The sequence below is a fragment of the Suricata suricatta genome, chromosome 3 (assembly GCF_006229205.1).
Source record: "Suricata suricatta isolate VVHF042 chromosome 3, meerkat_22Aug2017_6uvM2_HiC, whole genome shotgun sequence".
Taxonomy (NCBI): domain Eukaryota; kingdom Metazoa; phylum Chordata; class Mammalia; order Carnivora; family Herpestidae; genus Suricata; species Suricata suricatta.
The window spans coordinates 86,813,060-86,829,529 of NC_043702.1; the positions used below are offsets into that span (position 1 = coordinate 86,813,060).

Below are 16,470 nucleotides of genomic sequence, written 5' to 3' on the forward strand. Positions count from 1 at the left end.
GTTGTTTCTTCACAAATTTAAAGAAATAGGAAGGAAGACTGCAAAGGAGCAATGCTGCTCTAAAAAAGCCGTAGGCAGCCCAGCAGAGAGCTGTAGGGCAAACATTGCCTATAGAGGAGTATTGTGTACAGAAATCAACACGAGGCCCTAATGTGCTTATCATGCTCAGCCATTGGCTGGAGCTGCTTAGGGAGAGTGTGTATACTCCAAACACTATAATGGATCCCAGAGGTAGACAACTTAGGCTGTTATCTGACTGAACGCTATGCAACAGGTTTATTCTTGTAGGTATATCTGAGAGATGCACAGTTATTGATTCCACGTTAGTAAATACCAGATTTTTTAAACTATAATTCACAATAACAACAAACATTATATGGTGCTAGGTATAAATTTAATAACAACAGCGAAGTCCTGCAAGAATTTAAGAAAAAGAACATAAACTATGGAAATAATAATAGAATAACTAAAGTCATAAGTATACAATGATTATGGATGACAATAGTCCATACAAATAATAATTCTACAAATTCAATGAGATTCTGGTTGACAGCTGAGAAAGATTTTTTAAAATATTTATGAAATATTAGATCTTAAGATATCTAAGATATTCATGAGAAAGACTAACAAAACAAGGAGACTTATCCTGCTAAATATCAAGGCTTATTATAAAGCTGTAATAAATAAAAAAGATAACGAAAGTGATAGGTCTGCCGGGTAGTAGGGTCAGCGTTGTGAGAGAACATCCCCACAGGGAGACCATGCCAAGGCCCCAGAAGAGTCTGGTTGGGCTGCTGAAGCTGCTGGGCCAGACAATAAGAGGCTAGCTGAAAAACATATCAAGACTAAGAACCCAGCCAGGACATCAGTTAAAGTGGGTAACTCCAGTCCTAGGAAGACCAGCCCTTAAAAAATGTGGGAGGAATCTAAGCAGTTACCGGTTGATGCAAGTCAGAGCCAGAAAGTCAACCAGAGAAAGGCGTAAATGTAAAGTTCAGTACTGAGAGTCTTAAAGCACAGTCCAGGCAGACGGAATGCTGGGATGGTGCTCGAAACTACAAGGACAGGCCTGGAACTTCTTTCCAGCCATGAAGCTGAAGGAGAAGCCTTCTTCTACCATAGCAACTGCAAAAAACCAGGCATCACAGAATTTGTGAAACTTATGAAGGAGGCTTACCCAGACCACACACATTTTGAGAAAAACAATCCTCATTATGACCCATCCAGCAAAGAAGACAATCCTAAATGGTCCTTGGTAGATCCACAGTTTGTTCCAATGACGAAGCATTTCATTACCTTGCCTGAGCTCAAAACTCATCACTGAGCCCTTTAAAAATATGGCTTTCTTAGAAAGGCAAACCATAAAAGAGACTGTTAACTACAGAGAACAAACTAAGAATTGCTGGAGAGGAGGGAGGTGGAGGATGGGCTAAATGGGTGATGGGGATTAAAGAGCATTAATTTGTGATGAGCACTGAGTGTCATATGTATGTGAGGAATCAACAAATTCTACTCCTGAAACTAATATTACACTATATGTTATGGTTGCGATCCCAAGGTGACTCCCAAGGTGACTCTTACATTAGCTAACTAGAATTTAAATAAAAACCTGAGACATTAGAAAAATATATATATGTCTGGTTCTCTTTACTCCCAGAGACTCTCAATTCATCCCCTGACTTTAGAGGAGTTTGATTTTGTTTTGAACCTGGGGAAAAAAGAACCAAGTTAACTGGGCTACTATTGCTGAAATGTGCAAAACATTACTTCAAAGAAATTAAGCTTTTAGAAGACAAAAGAAGGTGTGAGGAGGCTTAATTGTTATGTTCACATGGGGTTGTACACATGGGTAGTTTTCATGTACCTTTTTCAATAAAACAATATTAAAAAAAGAGTAATAGAATGAATTCAGAATGTAAAAATAAACCTATCACTCTATCATATCTTAATGAATAACAAAGTGGAAATATAAATAAATGTGTAAAGGATAGTTTCATCATTTAGTGTTACTGGATACGTGATTTTATCACATACAGGTTTAGGAAGGAAATTCCAAGCCATACTTAATAATCAAATACAAGTGACATTACCAAGATGGCTACATCTTAGCTGTTCCTGAATTTGATCTCTCTCACAAGAAGAATAGTTAACATCTACTGAAAAATAAGACACCACTGAAAGAATCCTAGAACATAGGGGTGAGGATGAAGCACCCCCACACCTCAGAGACCAAGACTGATTGCACTAGAAAGGAAGGAAGAGGCTACACTTTAACCACATTACCCTTCCCCCAGGCTATGTAGACCATGCAGGGAACTCCTTTGAGCCTTTCTTTAGTTCCTCTGGTGGAAAATGACAACCAGGGGGAACAACCCAGCCTCCCCAAGAATGTGGGTCACTTTGTGGGAGCCTCTGCTCTGATCTTGCACCACAGACATTGTAAAAGAATCTGTGGTGAATTTATATCAGACAAAATATACTTAAAAATTGTTTTAATGTTTATTCATTTTTGAGAGACAGAGAGAGAGACAAAGTCCCATCAGAAGAGGGGCAGAGAGTGAGGGAGACACAGAATCCAAAGCAGCCTCTGGGCTCTGAGCTGTCAGCACAGAGTCTGATGTGAAGCTAGAACTCATGAACTGTCAGATCATGACCTGAGCCCAAGTCAGATGCTTAACCAACTGAGCCACCCAGATGCCCCTAGGCAAAATACACTTTAAACTAGAAAAGAGATGCACAGAAAGCCAACGTATAATGATAGAAGGCTCAATAACAAGAAGCTATAAAAATTGTCAATATCTATGTTCCCAACATGAAAGCACCAAAATATATAAAGCAAAGTTAACAGAATTAAAAGGGGAAATAAAAAAAAGTGCAATAGAACTTTAGTACCTCATTCTCAACACTGGATAGATCATAAACAGTCATTCAAACAATAAAGAAACTGTAGATTTGAACAACACTATAGACCAAAGGGACCTAACAGACATATCCAAGGCATTAAAACCAGCAGCAGCCAAATACGTGTTCTTCTAAATGCCCATGGAAAATTTTCTAGGATAGATCATATGTTCGGCCATAAGATGTGTCTTTGCAAATTCAAAACTGAAATTATACCAAGTATCTTCTCTGACAACAATAGCATAAATTTAGAAATCAGTAAAAGTGGAAAACTCAAAAATTCATGAACATTTCCCTGAATAACCAATGGATCAAAGAAGAAATTACAAGGGAAATTAAAAAAAATTTGAGACAAACAAAAATGGAAACACAACATACCAGACCTTATGGGCTACAGCAAAAGCAGTTTCAAGAGAGAAATTCATAGCAATGAATACCTGTGTCAAGAAGCAAAATCCCAAATAAACAACCTGTTTATGTCTTAAAGAACTAGAGAAAGAAGAACACACTGAACCCCAAGTTAGCAAAAGGCAAGGGGGTGATGAAAGGGAGAACTTGAAGAAGGTGATTATAAGGTAATATCTTCCAGTTGCATAACAAATAAGCATAGGGATGAATGTACAAGGTGATGACTACAGATAGCACTGCTGTATGACACATAGAGAAGTTGTAAAAAAGTAAATCCTAAGGTCACAAGAAATTTTTTTCCTTCTATTCATCTCTTCTTCATTGTTAACTAGATGAGATGAATGTTAGCTGACCTGTTGTAATCATTTTTCAATAATGTGATTCAAACCATCATGCTGTGCACCTTAAACCTATATAGTGATGCATGTCAGTTATTTTTCAATAAAATGGAAAAAAATCAAATACAGGAGGATGAAAATCTAAGTATGAAAAATATCAGTTTGAAATTCTAGAAGTAAACATAAAATAACATCTTATGATTGGAATGAGGACCTATTTTTTATGTAAGAAGAAACAACATAACTATAAAAAGTAGATAATTTGACTATACTGAAATTACAAACTTCTGTTGACCTAAACATACAATAAAACTAACAGCGAATAACAGAATTAAAGAAACCATTTATAACTTGACAAACTAAAAAGTATTTATAATGTATTTTTAAGGCCCCACAATTTATAAAGTTTAATAAAAAGTAATAGGAGAGGTGCCTAACTGGCTAACTCAGAAGAGCACATGATTTGTGATCCTGAGATTGTGAGTTTGAGCCCCACGTTGGGTGTACAGATTACTAAAAATAATAAACAGATAAATAGAAAAAGAAATAGGAAAATTGGCAAATGAAGAGACCAAATAATTCCTAGAAACAGAAATATGAATTACTAAGAACATTAAGAAGAATGGATGAAACATACTAGTATTTAAAGAAATAACTATTTTCAAAACCAGATATCACTTTCAATTTATCCTATTTGGTGAAAAATATTTAAATATCCAAATACCACCTATATTTGCTTATATATTTATGAGGTTTTAAATGCATACAACTATTTTGGAGAACACATTTGTCAATATCTAATAAAATTGAAGACACATATACCTTATAACTCATCAATTTCACAACTATATACATACAGAAATTTTCACAGTAGCATAAGATGAGCTCCAACATGTTTATTATAGCATTGACTGTAATAGAAAATATCATAATCAACCAAAATCCCCACTAACAGCAGAACAAATATTTAAATTGTACTTAAGCCAGGCAGTTTTGGCATAGTGATTTAGAATGAATATTTTCTGGAGTCACACTGCCAGTGTATGAAGTCCAGCTCTATCAACTTTGGGCAAAATGTAGCTCAATGCTACATTTCTTCATTTGTAAAATGGAGGTAAAAATTGTGCCAGTTTCTTATTTTTTGTAGGTGAAAACTAAATGCTTTACATAAATAGACTTCAGAATACAATAGGATACATAGTGAGCATATAGTAATTTTGAGCTGTTATGATTAATTAACGTTAGTCATTGACAATAGATCATATAACAGATAAAATGAATAAACTGAACCTATCAGTGTGAATGGTTTCAACAAACTACATATGAGACATTTTTAAAGAAGAATTCATAAAGCATAAGCCATTTGCATTAACCTAAAACTTGAAAACAATACTGTATATAATTAGTGAATGTGTTCATGTATTGTGAAAGTGTAAAATCATGCATGGGAATTCATCTGTAACTGGAGTATTTTATTTTATTAAAAAATAGGTCTAAAGAAAATGATCTACAAGTGTATATCAGCATTGCTTGACTATTCTCTATCTTTTTATTAATGCTTGAGATACTTGATAATTAAATATATTATACTGTTAATTTACTTTTTCACAAAGAACTCTGTATTTCCCAGGCTCTTAATTTTAATTCCCTTCATTATTCAATTTTTAGCAATAACTTCTATAGCTCTTAAAACTAGAGTTCCCCTAATTATGCAAGTCCTCTTTGGTAAAATTAGACCTAGTCCATATGTGCCATGAATTGATTTTATAAGCTAAATATGCAATAATCCCATTACTAAAATATTTATACATGTAATTAATATAAATATTTTAATAAGTACAGAATATTGGCTACAGAAAGATCATTATTCTATCAAAAACAAAAACAAAAAACAAGTGGCATAGGACATTCAAAACAAGAATGAAGGGTGCCTGGGTGGTTCATTCAGTTAAGCATCTGGCTCTTGATTTTGACTCAGGTCATGATTTCACAATTTGCGAGCCCTATATGTGGCTCTGGGCGGGCAGTGTGGAGCCTGCCTGAAAACGTATGGAATACAACGTATGGTGGAAAATATTATTTCCCTTACAGCTTCCTATGATGCCTGACCTGTGCATATATTCTGTCTCTTCTATATAGTCTCATTTTGGTAGCTTTTCTAATGGGCAAAATAGTCTCCGTGGATCCTTCTTAGAGTGTGTAATGAGGGGTTTGCTTTATTCAGACAAAGATTTGGCAAACATTTCTATGATACGCAAGGTAGTAAATATTTTAGATATGTAATACATATTCCCTCAGTCACTATTCTCAACTCTGTAATTGTAGCATGAAAGAAAGGCATAGAAAATATGCACATGAAGGAGTATTAGAACAAATAGGTGATCAGCTTCAATTTTCATCTCTGATTCTAAGTTTCACAATGATATAGTCAGTCTCTGACACCTTATCATAGACCAAGAAGAGGTTATTTCTTTCCTTTTAAAAGAAATAGTGGAAAAGATTGTGGCAGTACTTTATTCCAGAAAACCAACACTATGCTGAGTTGTTCCACTTTGGGAAGTGCCCAAATAAATCCATATTAGCTATTGACATTATTAACTAATGAATAAGAATGAAGAAGAAAGTTTAACTGTTCTTAAACCTTTTGGGTGACTGAATGATCTCTGCGTCTAGCTTCTGACAGATTCTATTACTTATTGCTACAGGTGAGAATATGCCAAAATGTGATCCTTTTCAAGTAGTCAAAGTAGTCATTTTTGTTTGATGGAATGACCCAAGGTTATCTTTGACCTTGGAAATGATTCCAAATAACCCTATTCATTGATATCTAAGGACTTCAATGTGGGTTGTCCCAACAATAGTTTTATTTAAGCTAGTGGCCCATGAGTTCATCTACAGCCTTTTACATAATCACACAAGCTGAATGCCTATGCTTTCCACTAGTTCCATGCTCAGCCATGCTCACTCATCCTGACTGCAGTGTAATGCATCAGTGCAGCACTGCTGGAGATTTCAGATACCTATCTCTGTGAAAATTGCTATGACAAAAATGTAAGTGGATTCACGCACTTGTTTTTCCTTTTTAATGTTGATTTATTTATTTTTTGATCTCGGAAAACATAAGATCATGACCAGAGCCAAAATCAAGAGCCAGACGCTTAACTGACTATGCCACCTGGGCACCTCATACCCATACTTGTATCTAGGAAAAAAGACAGACTGCTAACCATTCCAGATGAAAATAAGTTGCCTCAAAGGATCTAAGTATACAAGAACCAAGATAATTGATTAACAGAATTTATCACTGCACATTATAAAGGAGATAGTGTGCTTTAATGCAGTTATTACATATTGATTACAGCAATGGTTGAGATACTGGTAGTCCATATCACTCTTTAGATTACATCTGTTCTTTGATTTGGTGATGAAGGAAGTAAAGTGGCACTAACATGCCACTCTTCTTCTCAATTTCTTTGTTTAATATGATGACCTCCCTACTTTTACCAACATGGGTGGATTTGCAGTTCAGAAGTTGACTGAAGACTATGGGCTGCATTTGACTACCAGTTGGTGGGGTTCTCCTGCTTGAGGTAAAAAAAAACTGAGTAAAGATTATCATTGTCTTCCCATATTTGAAAATTATCCAATAAAAATGTTATGCCCATAAAATAACACTATTATTTATTCTGCATTTACTATGAGTCAAATAGGTGCATACCTATACAATTTATCTGTACTATCTAACAATTCTTATAACTATATTTTGAGATATAGCCTTTTCTTGTTACTATTTTATAGTTGATAAATCTGGAAATTAAAGATATTCAGAGAGGGGGGCCTGAGTGGCTCAGTCACTTAGTATCCAACTTCAGCTCAGGTCATGATCTCATGATTTGTGAGTTTGAGCCCTGTATTGGGTTCTGTAATGACAGTTCAGAGCCTGGAGCCTGCATTGAATTCTGTGTCTCCATCTCTCTCTAACCCTCTGCCTCTTGCTCCATCTCTCTCTCTCTCTCTTTCTCTCTCTCTCTCTCTCTCTCAAATAAATAAACATTAAAAAATATTCAGAAAAATATTTAGAACTAGATCTGACAAGCCCAAGATCCGTACCGTTTTTTTCATGCCATGCCTATTAATCTTTTAGGTGAAATAAAATTTGCTTTCTGTATTATTCGGACATGTGAAGAATATTGACTATAAAATAGATGGGTTAATGAGGAACAAAATATGCCTCTGAAAGGACCAAGCCTTCGTCAGTCGCCATTCCAGCCCTTGGGACAGTGAGTTCTCAGACATTTAGTTCACATTATACCAGTTGAAATGTCAGTTGTGGGCTTATGAATAGTAAAACAGATAGGACAGAAAAAAGGGTCAATTAAAACTAGTAAGGCCTGATGTAGTAGCCAGATGGCTGACCTTTCTCTCAATATCATCTCAGGGTACCCAGATTCTAATGTCCTGGTTTACTCCCAATGGCAATGCATTAGCATGGTTGGATCAGCCCACAGCAAGCTGATGCACTTACATGCTTTAAGCCAGCTGGAAAGAGACACGCATAGTTCTGGACCCCAACTCTGTGCTCTGAGTCAAGCTGTGAGGATAAGCCAGGAAACTCTTGCTGCATTCTGACCTCTTGGTCACAGAGGGAATACATTTCCTCTTGCAGCATTAGTAAGCTGTTTTCTCATCCACAGGTATATGTAATGTTGTTGGGCATGGACAGGAGGTCTATTCATTGAACATGTCATCAGATAGAAAGAAATGGTTACAGGCTTGTGATTCAACTTGTGGGTTATCTAGTTTACCTGGGTTTTTTTTTTGTTTGTTTCTGCTCTTTTTTTGGGGGGTGATGTTTTTGACAAGTCATTCAGTGTTTCTCTATCAGTATTAGAATAAGACATTTTAACTTACACAGATCCAGCATCCATTAGAAAGAAAGAAAAAAGACAAAGGAAGGAAGGAAGGAAGGAAGGAAGGAAGGAAGGAAGGAAGGAAGGAAGGAAGGAAGAATAAAAGAAAGAAAGAAAGAAAGAAAGAGAGAGAGAGAGAGAGAAAGAAAGAAAGAAAGAAAGAAAGAGAAAGAAAGAAAGAAAGAAAGAAAGAAAGAAAGAAAGAAAGAAAGAAAGAAAGAAAGAAAGAAAGAGAAAGAAAGAAAGAAAGAAAGAAAGAAAGAGAAAGAAAGAAAGAAAGAAAGAAAGAAAGAAAGAAAGAAAGAAAGAAAGAAAGAAAGAAAGAAAGAGAATTTTTAGGCAGATGTGTAATGAAGAATAAACTTTACCCAGAGAGGTTCAGCCTTAGTTCTGGCTCCTGGGAGGTAATTTCTAACCCCTAGGAATTCCCTAAGAGAATGAAATGTCTTTGTTACTCATAGTTGACCTCTGGGGCCACAGCTGATAGTTTATGCTAACAAGATGGCTGGTAGTAGGCTAGGCTCCTCAGACCTCAACTGATCATTTTGCTAAAGAGATGACCCCACTGTAGGGACTGACCAATGTCCAGAAATACCATCCCTGTGAGCAGAGAGTTGAGACTTCAGGCTATGTGAAATCAGTCAGATTTCCAGGGCTGGGACTAGAGACTGATTCAACATGTAGGCAGTAAATCATTCTTGTCAACCTAATGAAGCCTCAGTAAAATCTCGGACAGCAAAGCTGGAGTGAGCATCCTAGGGTGGCAGAATTTCATGCACATATGGTTACACTGTAGTTCCAGGAGGGTCATAGACCCTTGGGACACAGAAACTTTGTATTTGAAACCCTCTTCCCAGTCTTACATTATGCCTCATGGGTGTTTCTACGTCATGTCTTTTTCCTATAATAAAACTAATAGTAAGTATAGTACTTTTTTGAGTTCTGTGAGGGACATTATGTGAGGGACATTATTAAACGTGAGGATGGTCACAGGAACCCCCACATTATTAGTCAGCTGATCTGCATTAATGCTTGAAACCCCCAAGTTTGTAAATGATGTCTAAATTCTTGGGTAGACTTGGCAGTCTGGAGGACTGTGTTCTTATCTTGAATTTGCTCTAACTCTAGGTAGTAGATCTTACCAAAATAACATTCCTCTGATAAAAATGCACAAAGAATATACATAACCTTTTATACACTAATTTTAATGTTAAAAAATTGTCCTAGGGTGTGGTATATATTCATAGTTATAAAATGAATTACAATAATTAAAAAATAAGAGAAAATAACTGAATAGTTCAAATTTTTCTCTCATCAACATTTTATATGGTATCTATTATGGCCTGACCACTGGATTAGATACCAAAGTTAAAATATTAAGAAAGACAGATGTACTACATTATACTGTAACAATAACATATGGAGTAATAGTTTATTCAGATGAATATAATATTTTAATATTCTATGATAACTTCTTTGATAAAAGATGTTCTGTGGTAGTGCACCTAAGTGGCTCAGTCACTTAAATGTCTGACTCTTGGTTTTGGTTCAGGGCATGATCTCACTGTTTGTGAGTTTGAGCTCCTAATAAGGTTCATGTTGACAGTGCAGACCTTGTGTGGATTTCTCTCTCTCCCACTCTCTCTACCGCTTCACTGGTCATTCTCTCTGTCTCTCTATCAAGATAAATAAATAAAAAATAAAAATAAACAAAAAAGAGATGTTCTATGCTAACTTCCTCGATAAGGGATGAACAATTTGCCATTGAATCACCTATAGTGGCACTGAGCCCAGACCTGAGAGTCCTGAGTAGGTTATACAAATGAAGAGAACAAACGAGTTAATTATAAAAAACAAAATATCTGATTAGTAGCTGTTTACAAGTAAAAATATTTAGTTATTAGATAAAACCATACTTTAAAGTAATCACAAAGTAAGAGCTAACCAACACTAGATTTGGAACAAAAGCCCAGTTTCATCATCAAGGACCTGGCAATATCATCACATACATCAGTGTGCTTCTCCTGCTCTGCTGTGTTCAGCTTGCTGGCCTTTCCATCCTGGGTAAGGCTGTTTTCTGCAGGTCAATGCCATCACATTCAAGGAAAAGGGGATGGAGTAAGACCATAGATTTCCTCCTCAAGAAGCTCTGCCTTTTCATCAGGAGTATATACTAAAGAGTTTGCCAAAATGATGTCATAGTCCTCAATAGTGAGAAGATAATAAAGTGAGGTTCTGATATAAGAGACTGGGATTTCCATAATTAGCCCAATTTCATAATGACTTGCAGCCTGGTACTGATAGAGGAGCCAAATCCATTCTGAGACCAGGGAACGCCCACCCTACCTAAGATTAAGTGGGATTTGGCTAATGGGTAATTGACAGTATCTACCCTAAGAAATAACCTATAAGCTAAGCCATGATGGCTGATTAGAATTAGCTAGAAAAAATATGGGAATCAAAGGGACAAAATGAGGAAAAAATTTGCAGACTGCATAACACATAATATTTCAGAGAGAGAAATCTTGATAATTGTACTGAAATACCGACAATTTTTCAGTGCAAAAGGTGATTGATGAGAAATGAGGTGATAAAAACTAAGAAAAAATAAAATCATAAAATACCACAATTACCTAACACGAAATATTATCAATTAATCAAACAGATAATTTAAAGTTTATATGGAATACACATATAGACATACTTTGGAGATATTGCAGCTTTCACTCCAGGCCGCTGCAATAAAGTATCACAATAAAGCAAGTCAAATAATGTTTTAGTTTCCCAGGGCATATAAACATTATGTTCACACTAACCTATAGTCTATTAAGTGCTTAATAGCATGCATCTAAAAAATGTACATATCTTAATTAAAAAGAACATTTTTTGCTAAAAATGCTAATCATCAAAAATGCTTTAAGTGAATTATAATCACTGATCACAGATCACCATTACAAATATAATAATGAAGAAATTTGACATATTGAAAAAATTACCAAAACATGACATATAGACATGAAGTGAGCAAATTTTGGAAAAATGGTGCTGACATATTGCTCAAGGTGGAGTTGACACAAAACTTCAATTTGTAAAAAATTTAATATCTGAAAAGTGCAATAAAGCAAAGCACAATAAAATGAGGTATGCCTATTTTATGGATAATATTAAGGAAAATAAAACAAATATATTCATTTTTATAGAAAGTATAAATAAGTATTTGTAAATGTTTAACATACAAAAGAGTTGTAATTATGAAAAGATGCTAGGATTATGGATACCAAATGTTCAATTAATCTATATATGAATAATTTAATTGATTAAATTAAAATGCTAATTAGTTTCCCACCAGCACAATGTTTGACCTTACAGTCAATTTACAAAATAGAATTGTCACGTGAAATTTTATTTCTTCAAAGTTCAAGCTGCCACATATGGTTGTATAGATTGTGCACTGCACAAGGTCACCCAAGGGTCAAGTGTTAATTTTCTTCGCTCTGTCATCTGTCTTGGTGCAGGGCTATACCTGGGTAGGTTCCATTTTAATTCCCGCAAAGTTATCACATGAACCAGCTGTAGCACCTGCTCATGGTGGAAGCCTTCAGAATCTGCAATGGGATTTGAAGATAGTCATATTCCATATTCTCTTCTCTCTCAACTAGCATGGCTATTCAAAGTTAACTATAAAACTCATGAACTCACAAAAGGAATGTACTTGAAGCTATATAACGACAGAGCAGTAGCAAAGTTCATGGAATAATGAATACCAATATTTTATTGGGAAATGAGAAATTTAAAGAAAAAATATATGTTCAGGCAACTGGGGCCCCTTGACTGACCTCTGGGGATTCCTATAGACGGTCTTTGCAGGGAGCACTTTTTCTGCTCTATATTAAATTATTTCCTAAACTTCCTTCTCTTCTTTATAGTTTGACCTACAAAAAAGGTATTGAAATAGAAGTTTCTTTTCTCTTCTGACCAAATGAGAAGGGCAAGATTTGTGGAAGTTTTTCAAGAAACGAATGAGCTTCTTATTAGGGAGAATTATGTGAGGGAAAGGGCCAAAATACAATTTAGTTTCTGCTCTCCCTATTTAATCCTATCAGTTTCAGTCTTTGTAACATGTCTTCTGCGCTTTCCTGAGCAGTCAGAATCCCCCTTTGGTTTGAGCTGGTGGCATGACCAGCTGAGTACAGTTATAACACAGGGAAAATTCTTTCTTTCAGGTTCATGTAACAAAATAAGAACAAAAAGCTTTTGTCAAGGAGAATGAAAAATACCTTAGAGGGTGTGGACCTCATTGTTCCTGAAGCAGATGCTTTTTCTCCCAACGTGGTCCTTACCTTATAAACCTGTCTTTACTATTTCTAGAGGAAAGTTTTAACCAAGATATCCTAATAAGATCAACTTCTTACATCATCTGAATTAGAGATATTCAGAGACTGGCATTTTTCTTAAAGCAATTTATATTCATCTCAAACATCAGCAATCTGCCTAATGGCCTGAGCCAATTCTGTCCCCATACAGACAAACTAAAAACAGTAATTGCTACATTTACTAAACACTTACTATGTGCTGTAACATATCTGAGCATTTCACATGTGTTTACTCACTGAATAGTCACAAAACACCATATGAAGCAACTAATATTGTCATTACAATGTACATTTGGGAAAACTGAGGTATTGAGAGACTAAATAACTTATCCACAGTAATGAAATCTTAAGTGATGAGGTAAGATAAGAGCCTGGGAGCCTAGCCCAGAGTCTTGACCTGTAACTTCTCTGTTGCAATAGTTCTGTTTGATCAGACCAAATATTATATTCAGGATGGAGAATCATAGAAATGTATTGGTCATCAATGTCAATACACTAACTAGTGCTTGAATTATGTCTGCATTAATCCCATGAAGCATATAGCATCTCTGGAGATGACACATCCATTGTTTTGAAAATCTGGACATTTTAGAGTTGGAAAAAAAGTTAAGCATTCCTTATGTTCAGACTGCCTGCAAGACTAGGCAAACTTAAGAGAAGTGGACTGGTAGCCGGTGTCTGGTCTTTTAATTCAAGTGAAAAATTCCAGCAACATACTATCCAATTAAATGGCTGCATTCATGCAACACTTCTCATCCAGATGAAAGGTTTTGTTTTATTATTTGATGAAAACTTTATTCTCCAAGGCTGCACAATGTTCCCATGTGCTTCAAGTAGCATTTGTGCAGTTTGAAACTACACCTTCATTGAAAAACTTGGCGAAAACTCTGATTTTCACGGGGAAAGTATAAATGATAAGGTTTCAAAACCTATCTGAAATATGAGGTAACTTATGAATTAACAGGAATATGGTACTATCTGCAGAGAAGCATGTGCCAGTAACACTTTCTTTTAAATCCTAAAAAAGGGCCTTGATGCTAGGCAGATGGCAGCTATGTTATTCAAACTGAACGGGGAATGTGTCTTTTCTTAAATCTCTTCTCCAGAAAGTGAATGCAGTTACCTCGCAGTGGTAAGTATGCTGTTTTATCACAGATATTAGAGTGTCTGGGCAAAATAAAACCCCACATAAGGAAACACTCCTACCAATAACACACATGGCCTTAAAAGTTAATTTAATAATTTCCCGACTGTCCGCCTCTATTTTATTACATGGGCTAGTGTGGGCTAGTGTGACAGCTGTCCAATCGAATGTTCTACCTGCAGTCTCGGTCATTAAATCCACTTCCACACACCCGAGTTGTTCCTGAGTCGTAGATCTTATCTGATCGTTTCAGTATGAAACATTTCCAGTGGAGACTTGATTGCCTGATATGGTCCCACGTTTTTCATACGGAAATGGAGAACTTTTACTTTTAGCTCCAACCCTCTCCAGTCTTCAGTATCTAAAGATTCTAAAGGCAATTTTCTTCACTTCACGATTCATCCAACAATATGAAAGTAGGAGGTAAAGGTAAACGCACCAACCCTCCTGAAGGGGACCACCCAAGGCTGGATGATCACTATGAGGTAAAAGTGGTCATGGCGCTCTTTATAAGTCGTGAGTTGCTGCAGGAATATCAAAAATTAAGAATTTGAAATTCAAATATAGAAATGTGTCACCAGAGCATTCATAATCACACATACTTTGAAAATTAGAAATTCTTTCTGAATTAACATGAAATAGATGATGTCTTTAGGTGATGTCAAGGAGTTCTGCAAAGCTGTCATTTAAAATCCAGGTTGGAAGACATTCTAATAATGAGTTTGATGATACTTTAAAAATCTTTGCATGAAACTGTAATGATTTTGAAGAACTAAAATGAGGATAGTTTCGTTTTAAAGCTTGCAGATGCTTTATGCACTAATAATTAAAGATTTTTATGGCTTTATTAGATTTTTATTCAATAAATGTTAAGCTTCAATCAACACAAACTTTAAAATATCGATGGAAAAGTCTTTTCATTATTTTGAAACCTTGTCATGTAAAGTTAAGTAAAACATTGATTGCCCTCCATAGAAAATAGATTGATATCCATCAACTCCAGCAATGTTTCAGTGGTCCTGTTTCTACACATTCTCCTGAACATAATGTTTGATCAAATGGTTTGATCTTTGCCAATCTTAGACCTGAAAAATGATAATTCTTGACCCTTTTAACCTCAAACTTTCCTAATATGAATGATGCTGAGCATATAAGTTATATGTTTAAGATTCATTTATATTTATATTCTGTGTGCTGTCTACTCATTTTTTGTCCTTTTTTTTGAGGAAGAATTTTTATACAGTAAGATATCAGTCTATTGTCTGTGATATGAGTTACAAATATGTTTTTTTGCAGTCAGTTACTTGTCATTTTTTTAAGGCTTTTGCCATGTTTATTGTTTTTCGTTAATTTTATGGGGTCAAGTTTATTACTCTTTTTGTTTTAATTTCTGGGTTTGGAATAATATTTAAAAACACATTTTGACATCCAGATTAGAAGATATTCTGTATAGTTTACTTTTAATGATTTTATGGTTTTATTATTTTACATTTAAATCCTGGATATTTCTTGACATTTTTATGGTACAAGGAAGGGGTTAGAAAACTCAAACCCATGAGCCAAACATACTTCACACAGAGCCAAATCCAGCCAAGTCAATTATTCATGCTGTCTACAGCTGCTTTCATACTGTAACAGCAGAACTGAAGAGTGATAGAAACCTGCAAAACCAAAAATATTTACTATTTGGCTCTTTGCACAAATGAAACAAAACAAAACAAAACAAAAGCATTTACTGACTCTTAAGTCATATAATACAAAATACTGTATATATTCTCTAGGAAGTTAAACACTATTTATGTTACCTTTAGCCACTGATTTGAGAGCTACTTTTGTAATATACTAAATCATTAAAGATCTTCAGAAATGGAAGGCAAACACAATAAATATAGGCACCTAAATTTTAGAAAGTCAGGTTACATGGATTTCTTGTATTTTCTTATGTGAATGAATTTTGGATTTTTCCTTCCAGGAAGGAACTCTGACCTGAGAAGCAAGAAAATATCATAAAATCCATGTTTTATTGATTCTTTTTCCCATATTAGGAAGATCCCAAATGTTTGTCATGAAGTCTTATATTCCTTCTTCCTATAATTTATCAGTAAGGAAGTGTTTGATGTATATATAACACAGATACAAATTGTATCTGTACAAAGATTGTGTTTCATATATGATCGATCTATCCATCTTATTGAACACATTATTAGTGCCATTAGCTTTGAATTGAGAGGATTGTATTTTATTCTTGAGTGTAAAAATGAAGGAAGAGTCATTGTTCTTTAAGAAATTTTGTCAGTAATCTGAATTGAGAAAGATCTCTAATTATTTTGTCAGTGGTCTGATTGGGTTGACAAAGATTTTTTAAAACATTCTTAAAGTTTATTTTGAAAGAGAAG

At 35.1% G+C, this 16,470-nt stretch overlaps 1 pseudogene; it reads left to right on the forward strand.

Moving 5' to 3' along the window:
* Nucleotides 1–761: 761 nt before the first annotated feature.
* Nucleotides 762–1,732, forward strand: LOC115287027 (annotated as a pseudogene).
* The last annotated feature ends 14,738 nt before the right edge of the window (nucleotides 1,733–16,470 follow it).